Source organism: Meles meles, chromosome 4, assembly GCF_922984935.1.
Source record: "Meles meles chromosome 4, mMelMel3.1 paternal haplotype, whole genome shotgun sequence".
In the NCBI taxonomy this organism is placed as follows: Eukaryota; Metazoa; Chordata; class Mammalia; order Carnivora; family Mustelidae; genus Meles; species Meles meles.
In genome coordinates, this window is record NC_060069.1 from 93649086 (window position 1) to 93663951 (window position 14866).

Genomic DNA, 14866 nt, shown 5'->3' on the forward strand with positions numbered 1-14866 from the left:
ACCTGAGCCGAAGGCAGAGGCTTTAACCCACTGAGCCACTCAGGCACTCCCTGAGGCAGTCTTTTTAAAGCAGGTATCATTCTGCCAGCCCTGAAATATCATTATTGTCCCTATGTTCCGAAGACCATACTCACAGGCCAGTTAAGTTATATTAACTATAGTTAATATAGTAATAACCATGGGTTGTTAAAGATGCCAATCCTCCAAGCCAGCATTTCTGCCTTAACAGGGCAGCAGTCCCAGACTTCCTTCTCAGCACCCTGTGCCCTCTTGCCTTCCGCTCAGCTATGAAACCTGACAAAATCCAAGATGCAATGCTAGGTTTCCATCTCACCAGCTATGCAATCTTGGGTAGCTGACCTCTCTGGATCTCACTTGTAATACTGTAAGTGATAATACCTACACCTCATAAGGTTGTCAGGATCAAATGGAAGAGCATACGTGAAAGGCCACACATGATTGCCTCTTCCAGGAAACTATATGCTTTAAACTACTTTTGTTATTATAGAATAAAGAGCTGTATTCCGTTTTTTTAATATTTCAGAATCTCAGGGGCGCTTGAGTGGCTAAGTCATTAGGTGTCTGCCTTCAGCGTGGGTCATGATCCCAGGGTCCTGGGATCAAGCCCCGAATCAGGCTCCCTGCTAGGGGGGAAGCCTGCTTCTCCCTCTCCCACTCCCCCTGCTTGTGTTCCCTCTCTCTAGCTATGTTTCTTCCTGTCAAATAAATAAATAAAATCTTAAAAAAAATTTCAGAATCTCAGGCAGGGAGGAACGTTGTGGGAGAGAGGTCTCCTGGCCCCCATACTCACACCTGTACACTAATTGTAATTGATCACACCTAATGAAGCTGGCTAGCCTCTTCAGGAGCTGTGACAGCCGGAGAGTGAGAAGAGGAAAAAGAATGGAGGAAGATAGAGTTTGCATTTAAAGCAGTTCCTTATTTTACATAGAGATGTCTGGAAGGATATTCACCTATGATAAAAAGTAATGGCACAGTGATGGGATTTTTGGATAACCTTTAACTTTCTGCTTTGTTCTTTTCTTTAATTCATATACTGAAAACACACACATACTTGAAAACTACAACTAATTTTGGGGGCTATGCCTTCATAAGCTTTTCATACAGCACTATTCATAATAGACAAGACAACCAAAGTATCCAACAACTGATGAGAGAAGAAACAAAATGGGATGTTATCCATAGAATGGAACATCATTCAGCAATAAGAAGGAATGCAGTACAACATAAGTCACAACACGGAGGATCCTTGAAAATATTATGCCAGTAAAGGAGCATAACTTAAACATAAAACTACTTATCCATTTTTAAATATCACATTTCTTCTCCCACGATCTCACAACTTTTTATGAACATCTTTTCTAAACTAAATACTTATTTTAACAGCTTTGTTAACAGCTTTATTTATATTATATTTATTTATATTTAACAGCTTTATTAAGATATAATTAACAGGGGCACCTGTTAACTACTGTGGCTCAGCGGTTAAGCATCTGCCTTTGGCTCAGGTCATGATCCCAGGGTCCTGGGATCTATGTAGCTCCACAACAGGCTCCTTGCTTAGTGGGGGTACCTGCTTCTCCCTCTCCCTCTGCTGCTCCCCCTGCTTGTGTCCACTCTCTGTCTGACAAATAAAATCTTTTTTTAGAAAAGCTATAGTTAACAAACACCAAAGTATACATATGTATTCAAAGCATACATAAAGTACAAAATTTGAAGTTTTGACATACTATACACATCACTATAGTCAAGACAGTGAATATAACACTCCCACAAGTTTCCTCACACTCTCTGTAATACCTCACTCCCATCTCTCCCTGTTGCTGGGCAACCAATAATGTGATTAATGTCACTACAGTTTAGTTTGTATTTTCCAGAGCTTTTAAGATTTTATTTATTTGAGAGAGAGAAAGAGAGCAGGGCCAGGGAAGAGAGAGAAGCAGGCTCCCTGTGGAGCAAGGAGCTGGATGCAGGGCTCCATCCCAGGACCCTGGGATCATGACCTGAGCTGAAGGCAGACGCTTAACCAACTGAGCCACTCAGGCATCCCTGCATTTTGATTTTGAAATGAGACTGAGCCACCCAGGTGCCCCTCCAGAGTTTTATATAAATAGAATCATGCATACATAATCTTTCTTCTGACTTCTTTTACCCAGCGTAAATGTTTTTAGGTTTATCTACATTGCCGTGTGTTTTAATAGCTTATTCCTTTATAATTCCTGAATAAGATTCCTTTGTATGGACAAATCATTAAGACATTTAGTTTGTTTACAGATTTAGGCTATTACACATGAGCTACAATAAACACATGTATAAAAGTCTATGGACATATTTGTTCATTTTTCTTTAACATTGTTCTGTAGTTTTTTTGCAATTTCTTTGGTTTTGGCATCAGAATCATTTTGGCCTTACGATGAGTTGGGAAGAATGCCCTTCTACTTGTCTGAGGAATTCTGTATAGAATCGGCATTATTTATTCCTTATATTATTCCTATATTATACTGTTCCTATGTACCACCTAGGCCTGGAGTTTTCTGCAAGAATGTTTTTAAATAAAGTCAATTTCTTTAATAAATATAGGACATATAGATATCTATAGAGTCTACAGTGATGCCATTTCTCTCATTCCTTATATTGATACATGTCTTTTTTTTTTCTCATCAGTCTGACTAGATGTTTATCAGTTTTACTGATCATCTCAAACACTAGCTTTTGGTTTCATTGATTTTTCTCTATTGTTTTTCTGTTTTCAATTTTTTTTTTTTTTAAGATTTTATTTACTTGACCGAGAGAGATCACAAATAGGCAGAGAGGCAGGCAGAGAGAGAGGGGGAAGCAGGCTCCCTGCTGAGCAGAGAGCCTGATGCGGGGCTTGATCCCAGGACCCCGGGATCATGACCTGAGCTAAAGGCAGAGGCTTAACCCACCGAGCCACCCAGGCACCCCTCTGTTTTCAATCTTGTTGATATCTGCTCTGATCATTATTATTTTCTTTACTCTGCTTCTGGACTAATTTTGCTCTTCTTTTTCTAGCTTCTTAAGGAGAAAAATGAAGCCACTGATTTGAGGCCTTTCTTTTCTTCATACATATGTATAGTGCAATAAGCTCCCCCTAAATATTATTTTAAGTGGCATCCCACACATTTTTATATGTTGTGTTTTCATTTAATTTAATTTTAATTCAGTTCAAAATACTTAATTCCATTTTTTAATAATTTTATTTATTAGTATTTATTATTAATTCCATTTCTAAGTTCTTCCTTCAACACTGGGTTATTAAGTTCATTACTTAGTTTGCAAATATTTGTGGATTTCCCTAATTAGGTTTTTAATTGAATTTCATTATGGTGAGAAAACATGCTTCATCTGACTTGCGTTGAGACTTGTTTTATGGCCTAGAATATGATCTAATTTGGTGAACATCGTGTGTACTTTAAAAGAAAATGCATTCTGCTGCTGTTAGGTGTTCTATAAATATCAAAATGTCAAGTTGGAAAAAAAGTCAAGTTGGATGATAATGTTAAGTCTTCTATATCCTTACAGTTTCTGTCTACTGCCTCTATACAGTTGAAATCTTCAACTATTATTGCAGATCTACTTCTTACTGCAGTTGTATCAAGTTTTGCTTCATTTATTTTGAAGATCTGCTATTGAGTATACAACTATGAATTGACCCTTTTATCATTATGAAATGACCCTCTTTATCCCTAGAAACAGCCTTTGCCTGAAACCTACTTTGCCTGATGTTAATATGGACAGAGTCCAGCTTTCTTTCGGTTTGGATTACCATGGTTTATCTTTCCAATCCTGTTACTTTTAACCTATCTATGCCTTTATATTTAAAGTGCAGTTTCCTCAGGGCAACATTTAGCTGTGTCTTGTGTTTTCACCCAATATGAACTATTTCCGCTTTTTAACTATGGTGCTTAGACCATTAACTAATTATTTATATATTTATTTATTACCATTAACCTTTTAATGTGATCATTAATATAGTTAGGTTTGAGTCTCTCATTTTGCTCTTTGCCCCACCTGTTCTTTTTTTCCTTTCTTCCTCTTTTTCTATCTGCTTTTGTATTACTCAAGTATTTCTTATAATTCCATTTTTCTCCTTCCTTGCTCAACTCTGTTATTTTAGTGGTTGCTTTGGTTTTGTACTCATTGCAGCTTCTCTTCAAATGATATGACACCATTCCATGTAGAGTATAAGGATGTTACAGGGTTATACTTCCATTTTTCCCCACCAATACTTTATGTTATTTTTGTTATACATTTTACATATGTTATAAAGCCCATACTACATTTTATTTTTTCATTTAAGTAATTATCTTATAAATATACTTAAATAATAAGAAAAGATCTTAGAGTTTACCTAAATATACAGTACCATTTCTGGTGCTCTTCCTTCCTTTGTATAGATCTGTATTTCCATATGGTATTATTTTCTTTCTGCCTGAAGATCTTCCTATAACATTTCTTACAGTAGGGGTCTGCTGAGGATGAATTTTTCCACTTTACATGTCTGAAATGTCTTTATTTCATCTTTATTTTTGAAAGATCTTTTTGTTAGGTGTAGAATTCTAGGCTGACAGTTTTCCTTTCAGTATTTTGATGATGTTCCTCCACTCTATTAAGCACATTTCCAACAAGAAATGTACATTATCTTTATCCATCTTCCTCTATATGTAATTATATAAGTGGTCTTTTCTCTTTGGTTTAAGATTTTATCCCTAAAGATAAGATCCTTTATTCTGGCTTTAAGCAATTTAATTACAATGTGCTTTGATGCAGTTTTCTTCATGTATGTTTTGCTTTATACATACATGAATTGACCTTGTTGGATCTAGAGGCTCATACTTTTCAGCAAATTTAGAAAAAAAATTTTTAAGGATTTTTATTTATTCATTTGAGAGAGAGGGAGACCTCAAGCAGGGGGAGCAGCAGACAGAGAAGGAGAAGCAGGCTCCCTGCTGAGCAAGAAGCCTGACTCAGGGCTGGATCCCAGGACCCTGAGACCATGACCCAAGCCGAAGGCAGTTGCCCAACCTACTGAGCCACCCATGTGCCCCAAATTTGGAAAATTTTTAACCATGATTCTTCAAATATTTTTTTCTGTTCCCCCTCCTTAGGGACTCTATATACATGGATATTAGGTCACTTAGGTCCCACAGATCACTGATGATACTTTTAATTTTTTTGTAATTTCTTTATTCTGTTTCATTTTGGATAGGTTCTATTGTTATGTCCTCAAAATCACTATTCTTTTCTTCTACAATGTCTGATATGCCCTTAAGACCATCCAGCGTATTGTTCATCTGGCATGTTATAGTTTTTATCTCTAGAAGTTCAGTACAAGTCTTTTAAAGTATTTTCAATGTCTCCACTTAACTCTTCAAAGCATTTGGAATATAGTTGTAGTGACTATTTTGGTGCCATTATCTGATAATGCTAATATCTGTGTCGGTTCTGGGTCATTTTTTTGTTGACAGACTTTCCCCTATGGGTCATATTTTCTTGCTTTGCTCATGTATTTCATGCTCAGTATAAAAATCTAAAACAACTGCTGTACTTGGGAGGTATCCTTCTGGACCATTTTAATTTACAAATACTCATGTATACTTATATACCTAGATACATGTATGATTTTTTAAATGGGGTTATGCCATAGATTTTAAACATTATTTAAATAGCTACTATATTGGGAAAGGCAAGTGAAAACAATGATCCAACATCTTAAACAGTCTGCTCTCCAGAGTGGTGTATATCTGAAAGAGGTATATGCATACTCTCTAACACACAACTCCACTTCTCAAAATTTATCCCAGAGAAACCCCCTATACAAATTAATAAAGGTAAAAGCACACCACTGTTAATAGCATTAAAAAATTGGGGGCATCTGGGTAGTTCAGCCAGCTAAGTGTCTGCCTTCAGCTCAGGTCATGATCCCAGAGTCCTGAGATCGAGCCCCTGCTCAGTGGGGAGCCTGCTTCTCCCTCTCTCCCATGCATGCTCTCTCTTGTTATCTCTGTCTCTCTCTCTGACAAATAAATAAATAAAATCTTTTTTAAAATAATATAAAAAAATTGGAAACCACCTGAATTCCTTCATCAGGTGACTGGATAATTACAGAATATTCACTTAGTGAAATACTACACAACAGTTAAAATGAAGTGGATACTGGTTTTAACATGAGAAATATATGTTAAATGAGGAAAAGTATACAGCAGACATCATTTGTAAAAAAATTTTTAAAGCATTTAAAACAGTATATTATTAATGGAAAACACTAATGGAAAAATATAGATGGGTGGGGAAAATAATTAAAATGCCAACTGTTAGTGAGGTACAGGATTAAAATGGGGAAGAGCCTTCAGTCACCTTTCTAATGTTTTACTCCTTACAGAAAACAAAGAGCTGATATGTCCAATAAATAGCAAATTGCTGACATTTCTTAAATCTGGGTAGAGAAAATGTGTGTATATTGTATTATTCTCAGTATTCTTTTGGATGTTTCATTATTTTATAACTAAAAATATGAAAGAAAACTTACACAGAATAATATTACATTAGGGCACATCCTACAACTGTATATAGCAGTCCTTTCCATCAAGCATTTTACCTTATCATCCTCTTCCTCTGGTTTTAAAAATATACAGCAGAAAATCTAATCTGTTTTTATAAAGAAGATTAGGTAGCAACTCTCCTAAGTTAATATTTCAGTTTGTAAAGACAGAGCAAAAGCTGAAGTGTGTGAGGCTTTGATCTATGACTTAAATAAAGAACACCTAGAATGAAAAGCTAAATGATGAATGGGGTTTAAAACAGACCAGCCCAGGCACAGGTACACACAAACCTAGAATAGCATAATTTTTTAAGTTCATAATATTGACCATATGAAGAGAATTTACTATGTGCCAGGCCCTTTATATAAATTATCTCAAATTTTTTTAAAAAAATAATCTCTATACCCAATGTGGGGCTCAAAGTCACAGCCTTGAGATCAAGTCACACTCTCCACTTACTGAGCCAGCCAGGCACCCCAAATTATTTCTAATCCTTAAAACAACCCCCAAAAGTAGAAGTTTATATCTATTTTTACTGATAGACACTCAAGCTCAATAAAGTTAAGTAACCTACCCAACACTACTCAGCTAATATGCACTAGAGTCATACAATCCAAACAACAGTGTCAAGGTCCATGTTTCCACTACTTCATATAAGGCTGGGGCCAGGAGAGTACTGGGATCTGCGACAAGGGAATTTTTTTTTTTTTTAAGATTTTATTTATTTATTTGACAGAGAGAGAGATCACAAGTAGGCAGAGAGGCAGGCAGAGAGAGAGGAGGAAGCAGGCTCCCTGCAGAGCAGAGAGCCCGATGTGGGGCTCGATCCCAGGACCCTGAGATCATGACCTGAGCCGAAGGCAGCGGCTTAATCCACTGAGCCACCCAGGCGCCCCTGCGACAAGGGAATTTAACCATTCTCCTTAACAGAGCCAGTCTGACACCCAACATTTGCAATCTTTGGAAATATCACTTTAGTTTATTTCAGTACCTTAACATTGTTTTACTTGTATGTTTTCATATGAGTCTGTTTACTCAGTTAATGTAAGTGTCTCTGTGCAAACACACTAGACATTTCCATCTTAGCTAATAATAATGACCTAAATTTTTTTTAAAGATTTTATTTATTGGGCACCTGGGTGGCTCAGTTGGTTGAGCGACTGCCTTCAGCTCAGGTCATGACCCGGGACTTCCAGGATCGAGTCCCACATAGGGCTCCCAGCCCCTTTGGGAGTCTGCTTCTCCCTCTGACCTTCTCCTCTCTCATGCTCTCTCTCACTCATTCTCTCCCAAGTAAATAAATAAAATCTTTAAAAATATATATATATATTTTATTTATTTATTTGACAGACAGAGATCACAAGTAGGAAGAGAGGCAGGCAGAGAGAGAGGAGGAAGCAGGTTCCCCGCTGAGCAAAGAGCCCGATGTAGGGCTCCATCCCAGGACCCTGAGATCACGACCCAAGCCAAAGGCAGAGGCTTTAACCCACGGAGCCACCCAGGTGCCCCATGACCTAAATTTTGTGAAAGAAAACATAAATTTGAAACTTATTCTTCATGGTGGGCCAAAACCAAAGACTAAGGAAGACTATCATGACATTGAAGAAGTAGGTGCCATTGTTGGGAAAAAAAGTGTCTCACATTTAAGTGCTAACTTAATTTCTTTTTTAGATTTTTTGCTGAGGGAGAGAGTGTATGTGGAGTGTGGGAGGAGAGAGAGAGGGAGAGAGAGAATCTCAAGCAGACTTCCTGCTTAGTGGGGAGCCTGACCCGGGGCTCCATCTCACGACTCTGAGGTCATGACCTGAGTGGAAACCTAGATTCATATACTTAACTGACTGCACTACCCACATACCCCTGCTTTCTAATTTATAAAGCACTTTCACATATGTTATCACTTTTGACCCCCATTAATCCATTAATTAGAACTGAAAATAATAATTTGCTATGTAATAATATTGTTTCCCTATATCATTTTACTCTCATTTTATAAATAAGGAAACAGACTCCAAGAAATCAACGTACATAGCCTAGGTCATCTGCCGCTGAGTGTCAAAGCTAGTACTGCTTTCAGTGTGCTTGAGTCCCAGTTCAATAAACCACACTGACTCTTGAATGTCTAAGAGCAAAGAAGACATGAAATAGGATGTCAGGGAAACCAAGGAATCAACTTTCCACATGATATTCAAGGAAGAGATCTGAGCCTCTTTTATATAGACATTGAAATTAGAAGACTCAATGTAGCGGTTTACAGGACAGTTCTATATATGGTTCCTTTTACTTTTTTAATTCTAAGTTAACCCCCAATTCTCCCTTTTTCCTAGTAAGTAAAATATTTACATATTAAATTCAATAAGAATTATCACTCATAAGTAAAATAATGTCATGAGTACATAATTAGTAGGAAATACAGCATGGCATTTTCAAGCTTATGGTTATATTAAGCATTGCTAAAAATACTGATTTGCATAATGGTAAGGTCACAAAATGCTACAGAGAACTGAAAACATGCAAAAGTGATGAAAATCAGGTTAGAAAGGAAACATAAATTTATATTAATAGTTTATATTAGATGGTCTTTTGATTTTTAGCCTTCTTGAGCAAAATCTATGGCCACTGCACCCAGAAAAATGCACATAGGTCTGAATTTTGCACATGACTTCAGAGAGTCTGTAGATGTACCTCCCACCCTTAAGCCCATTCACGGACCTTTGAGAGGTCTACAGGCTCCAGGTTAAGAACTCCAAACCCAGATTCTCACAAAAAGTTCTCTCAGGAAGAAAACATTTTTTTTTTTAAATATTTTATTTATTTGACAGAGAGAAATCACAACTAGGCAAGGAGGCAGGCAGAGAGAGAGGAGGAAGCCGGCTCCCTGTGGAGCAGAGAGCCTGATGTGGGGTTCGATCCCAGGACCCTGGGATCATGACCTGAGCTGAAGGCAGAGGCTTTAACCCACTGAGCCACCCAGATGCCCCCAGGAAGAAAACATTTTAAGAATAATTTCTTAGAGAATATGTTCTCAACAACTTTCTCCAACATTTTCAGTGAAAAACAAGAAGTGAATGGGCAAGGCTTGCTGGTATAAAACTGAGCAATAAATAACTGTGCCTCATGAAAGGCAAACATGCACACATACAACCATAACTCATGTCTACTGATAAACACGTATAGACAGAGCTATATGGGAAGAATAAGGAAGAAGCAAAACAGGGGCCTAACAAAGATTTTCCTGAGAGGATAATGTTTAAGCTGAGTGGGCCTTGAAGAGTGAGGAGACTTTTAAAGTTGTGTTTGGGTATCACATATATTTCTAAAATCTTGACTTAAAAAGCATATCCTAATATGTCATTCATATTTCTGAAAATTATTCCTTACAGAAACAACTTCCAAGCAGTGAGAGTTAGTTATTTATGAGAATGAGTTAATAGGCGTCTACAAAAAAATAAACAGACAAATAAATAAATGGGATAAAAATCCCAGATTTAAAAAAAAAAACCTTAGAAGTCATCCAGTCCTGGGGCACCTGGGTGGCTCAGTCAGTGAGGCATCAGACTTCGGCTCAGGTCCTGATCTCAGGGTTCTAGGATCAGGCCCTGCATCAGGCTCCCTGCTCAGCAGAGAGTCAGCTTGCCCCTCTCCCTCTGTCCCTCCCCCTGCTCATGCCCACTCTCTAATAAATAAATAAAATCTTTTAAAAAATGAAAAAAGTCATCCAGTCCAAACCCCTCTATAGGTAAGACTAAGGCCCTACTCTTAGTTCCTCAAAAGATACCAAGAATAAATATTTCCACCAGAGGGCAGGAAGTGAATATTAGGAAGCAGTATTAAGGAACTAAATTAGATTTACAAATATTTAACATACTTATTTTCTCTAGCATCCTAACTTGGTCCTTATGATGGAGGATCCCATGTCACAACAGTTCAAGAGACCCCCAAGAGAAGAGTGAATATTTCACAAAGCAGGAGCTAGACAGTGGGCCATCGCTCCTTTGACCACTTCCAGTGTTTCTGACATCCTGAAATTTATGTATGCCTCAGTGAGTGGGCTGACAAATGACATAACTTAGCTGATAGCAAGACTATCGTCACTAAATGGGCAAGTAGCTTTAAATGATGCTTACAGAGAAACTGGGTACTGAAAACACACTAATAATACAAACCTACGAAAAATGGAGGAGCAGACACCTTCACTCTAATGAGTCTTCACCAGCTACATTAGAAAATAAAAGAGAGGTGAATGTGACCACAAGTTGGACAAATGATCCAAAATCATCAAGACTACATAAAATAGTTTCACACTGTCTGTGACAACAAACAGTACCCTGTGTGTATATTGTACCATATTAGTTATTACAAATATATTCCTTGGAAGTGGTGTATACACAAAATGTTTTTATTGATGGGAGCAGAACAATAAAAAACCCCGGAGGCCACTGTTCCAAGGACAAAGAGCTCAATGTCCAGCCTGTACTGGAATAGGTAAAGGGAGAATTCTTCCCACCATGTGCTACTTCTGGTTAATGACAGCATCTTTTCTATCCTGTGAGACTGAGAACTAGGTTGGAAACATTTGGAAGGAAAGAAACAGAAAGAATCCTAAAAGCCTCAGTTCTAATAAAAGAGTATAGTCAGAAAAGGCCAGTGAATGTTTATAATTCTTAAAGCAATTCAGGCCCAGACATAGTGAGCATTAGAGAGTAAAATCAGCAAACAGAAAAAAACAGGCAGCCAAGCAGTGGACTATATTCAGGAGTTCAGGATGCATGCCTGCAGGACATACCTAACCCCAAATGCCACTTCATTCTCCATAGGCTCCTATTCCTAGGATCCTTAGCAATAGGGCCTTTTATAGCACTGAAGCTAAGTCAGCGTGAACTTGGACTTTTTTAATGGCTAGATAAGGCCACGCCATTAGTAACATTTGTAGCTATGCAAAGTAACATAATAAGGGTAATCAAATATCATGCTTTGGATGGTAAGCTGATCTAAACTCAGGATCATAAAGGAATGTTATCCCCCTCCTCTGCAAGAACACAATTGAGCATTTGGCTGCTTCACGATGAAAGGACTAGCACAGAGGCACTCCCTTTGTTGGGCTCCAGGCAAATACAGGAAAGGGAATTCTGGCTCCTTGAAAAGCCATAAAGGGTGTCTTAAGAACTAAGTGAAATTTGTCCACGGTACTCACTTTCCAGAGCTCATTGGTCATGATGTGTTTCCTTCTCTCAGAGCCACAGAGTACTCTCTACTCCATGATCCATACAAATAACCTGAAATGGTTGACCGCTTCACAAAGCTGAGCAGGTAAGTCTTAACTTACTAGGGAGGTTTGAGAGCTCAGGTCACTGTGCAAAGGAAACATACTTAACTTTTCAGAAGCTGGCCCCTTTTAAGAAAACCCCAGAGTCTTTAATTCTTTGGCAGTAAGAGCTGTGCAAACTGCCAGCAGTATCAGTATCCAACTTTCCTCGACATGCATCATTCAAGACCTTCTCAGCTTTACATGGGCTGCGAACTGCTCATTTTCTGTTTTACTAAGAAAAGAGCTCAAAGGAGGCTGCCACAGCTTCCAGGACTTTGTAGGTGAAAGATCTATGGCTCTCCAGTCAATTTCAGAAACCTTTAAGAATGTTCACAGTGAAAGGCAACATGTTTATCTCTATAGTATATAAGGAAATTTCCTGAAAGCCCTCAGCTTCTTCCCAAATTCACTGAAACAGTAGGGGGAAGGGGAGTTTTTAAACAAGAGCACTACCTCCAAGGACTTTCTGGTCCTTAAAAATGTAGAAGAGCAAAAATAATGATAAAGAATTAATTTCAACTAAGGTATTTTCTTCAGACTCAAGATGGTTGGGTATTTTTTTTTAAGACTTTATTTATTTATTTGACAGAGAGAGAGATCACAAATAGGCAGAGAGGCAGGCAGAGAAAGAGGGAAGCAGGCTCCCCGCTGAGCAGAGAGCCTGATTCGGGATTCGATCCCAGGACCCCGAGATCATGACCCAAGCTGAAGGCAGAGGCTTTAACACACTGAGCCACCCAGGTGCCTGGTTGGGTATTTTCTTAACATGTCCCAATACTGGCAACATCTTCTATACCATTTGTTTTAGGTATCTGTGAAATTCCTTTAGAAGAAAGAAAAGTCTTGCTTATGCATGATAAAACCATAGATTGGAAGAGTCGTTTCATTAGCGTAAAAGAATCAAGCTTCAAAGCAATTATACATATATATTCTGGAGGGCACAGAGTGTGTCTTGGCCCATTAGCATGTTCCTAAGAATTTATATACATTTCTAAAGGAAAATTACTCAAATCAAAAATTATGAATTGAATTTTTTAATTCAACCCTGAGTAAACAAAAACGGCCCTTACTTATCTAACAAGTATTGCTTAAGGTAGAAATAGTTTTCAAAACTGAAAAATTGGGGCACCTGGGTGGCTCAGTTAGTTAAGCATCTGCCTTGGGCTCATGTCATGATCCCAGGGTCTTAGGATCAAGCCCCACATTGGGCTCCTTGCTCAGCAGGGACTTTGCGTCCCCCTCTTTCTCTGGAGCTGCCCCTTCTTGTGTTCTCCCCCTCTCTCACTGACAAATATATAAAATCTTTAAAAATTTAGAAAAAAAACAATAATTAAAAGAGAACTAAGAACAGTATGACCCTCACACCATGATTACTATTTGCTTTGATTATGCAAAGCCACCTAGAATCCCAAAGTAAGAATGCACTAAAATAAAACAAAACATGAGGGGGGTTAATCTCAATTTAACAAACATAAAAAAGGCAGTTCCAGAATCTGAGGCCCGATTATTGCTATTAACATAGGGAAAAGTCTGCATACCTGCTTCTGTTGGTCTTATCACCTGAGATTTGGAGGTCCAAGGAAACAACTCAGAAGATTTAAAATTCAGTGTAAGACGTGTCTATTCTCAGTAGATCCTCTGCCAAAGTCAGGGTTTGACCAAAGCAAGTAAGCAAGGCCAACTGAAGTATTCTGCCTACTACTAAGATTTTAATCTCAAAAGAACTTGGTCTCAGGTAGAAAGGCCAATTTGCAATGGGGCGTGGTTTGGAACTATAAAAAAATCAGGAGACAAAAATGTAGATGATATCACCATTTGTTTATGGCTGTGGCTTAAATGATACCTGGATTTTCTTTCTTTCTTTCTTTCTTTTTTTTTTAGATTTTATTTATTTATTTGTCAGAGAGAGACAGAGAGAGAACACAAGCATAGGGAAAGAGAAGCAGAGAGGGAAGCAGGTTTCCCGTTGATCAAGGAGCCCGATGTGGGACTCCCTGGGATCATGGCCTGACCTGAAGGCAGACACTCAACCAACTGAAACACTCAGGTATCTCTATACCTGGATTTCACTTTAGTCTTTAGATTCCACTCAGGCAGGTCTTCTTCCTATGGAATACAACTGTCCCATGAGATCTTACCTTATTTTTATACATATTCGTATGCCACTTCAAATTTTGAAATGGCAACTTTGTTTTCACCTTGTGAACAATCATTAAACAATTAAGTATATATTGAGATTCCTGGAAATAACTAGGAAATTGTGTTAAACTTAAAAACAAAATAAAACAAACCCTACATCCTACTGAATATTTATTTTAGAGTCACTGAACTAATTTTAAGGAAATGTACAAAATTGCCTTTGAATAGTTACTGGAAACATTATATAGAATTATAAACTATTAAAGCTAGAAGTGCCTCAAAGGTTACAGTCCAATTCTACTTTTTAAGTGTGGTAGGAAAAGGTTCACTTAAAAAATCCATAATTTGTTTTCACTGAATGACTAATTCTCTGAAGAGGAAGTGTGAAACACATTTTATGATGCCTCCATTAAAGTACAGAACTGTTATAAAACTGCTTCACAAAATGAAAGAAAAAATGAAAGCTTGGCATGGTACCAGCCAGTTAAAAAAAAAAGTACATATTGTATAATTCCCTCTATATCAAATTCCAGAAAATGAAAACTAATCTATGGAGACAGAAATCCGATGAATAGTTGCCTAGAAGAGGGGCAGAAGGAGAAAAAGACTGAAAGGGGACGTGAAGAAACTCTGGGGAGTAATGAAAATATTCTGCATCTTGATTGTGGCGATGATTTTGTGAGTGAATACATCTGATCAAAACATACCAAACTATCTGCTCTACTATTCTACCACAATGATTGTTAAAATACATGGACATGTATTTTAAAGGCCCCTGTATTGAAGGCGGCTTATTTTTGCTCTACATGGCCAAAGGATGGCAAAAGTAGGATTAGGC

The 14866-nt window shown here is 37.8% G+C and overlaps 1 protein-coding gene across 5 annotated transcripts in view; it reads right to left on the reverse strand.

Moving 5' to 3' along the window:
• Positions 1–14866, reverse strand: part of PLS1 (plastin 1) — a 110769-nt gene that overhangs the window by 67045 nt on the left and 28858 nt on the right. The window contains exons 1-2 of one of the 5 annotated variants that reach the window (XM_046002110.1): positions 13428–13582; positions 10748–10797 (exon numbers count right to left, since the gene is read on the reverse strand). The exons of 2 other annotated variants lie outside the window; for them this stretch is intronic. The gene's annotated coding sequence lies outside the window, so the exon portion shown is untranslated. Of the gene's footprint in view, positions 1–10747; positions 10798–13427; positions 13583–14866 lie in introns of those variants that run through there. 2 more of the 5 variants (XM_046002108.1, XM_046002106.1) reach the window with 2 other exon arrangements.